Here is a 753-nt window from a genome sequence, read left to right on the forward strand (position 1 = left end):
TCGCACAAGTCAAGTCATAAGACTGTGGACTGTGGAGTGATGACCTAGAGGTAACGCGTCCGCCTAGGAAGCGAGAGAATCTGAGTGCGCTGGTTCGAATCACGGCTCAGCCACCGGTATTTTCTCCCCCTTCACTAGACCTTGAGTGGTGGTCTGGACGCTAGTCATTCGGATGAGACGGCGATAAACTGAGGTCCCATGTGCAGCATGCACTTAACGCACGCAAAAGAACCCACGGCAACAAAAGGGTTGTTCCTGGCAAAATTCTGTAGAAAAAATCCACTTCGATAGGAAAAACAAATAAAACTGCACGCAGGAAAAAATACCCCAAAAATGGGTGGCGCTGAAGTATAGCGACGCGCTCTCCCTGGGGAGAGCAGCCCGAATTTCACACAGAGAAATTTGTTGTGATAAAAAGAAATACAAAAATACAAAAATAAGCCTCACAGGTGCGTGCACTCAAGACCAGACTTGTGCGTTGGGATATGCTGTTGTGCGGGCTCTGCCAAGCAGATGTGTGTTGGGTATAATTATCATGTACGCATTGACGTCTCCTTGAGAAACTGAATCTGAACGGAAAAATAATGTCACCTGCTGCAAATAGCAAGAAAGCAGTCAACATCCCCACCGCACCATTCCCCCCACTCTCCCCGCGTTCTCCCCGTTTCCAAAAACACGTGGATACAAACCCGGAAATAAACATATCCGTCCAGCTTAACAGCCAATCACAAAATTCCTCTCTCGGCAGTCCGA

This window comes from Babylonia areolata, chromosome 5 (assembly GCF_041734735.1).
Source record: "Babylonia areolata isolate BAREFJ2019XMU chromosome 5, ASM4173473v1, whole genome shotgun sequence".
Classification (NCBI taxonomy): domain Eukaryota; kingdom Metazoa; phylum Mollusca; class Gastropoda; order Neogastropoda; family Buccinidae; genus Babylonia; species Babylonia areolata.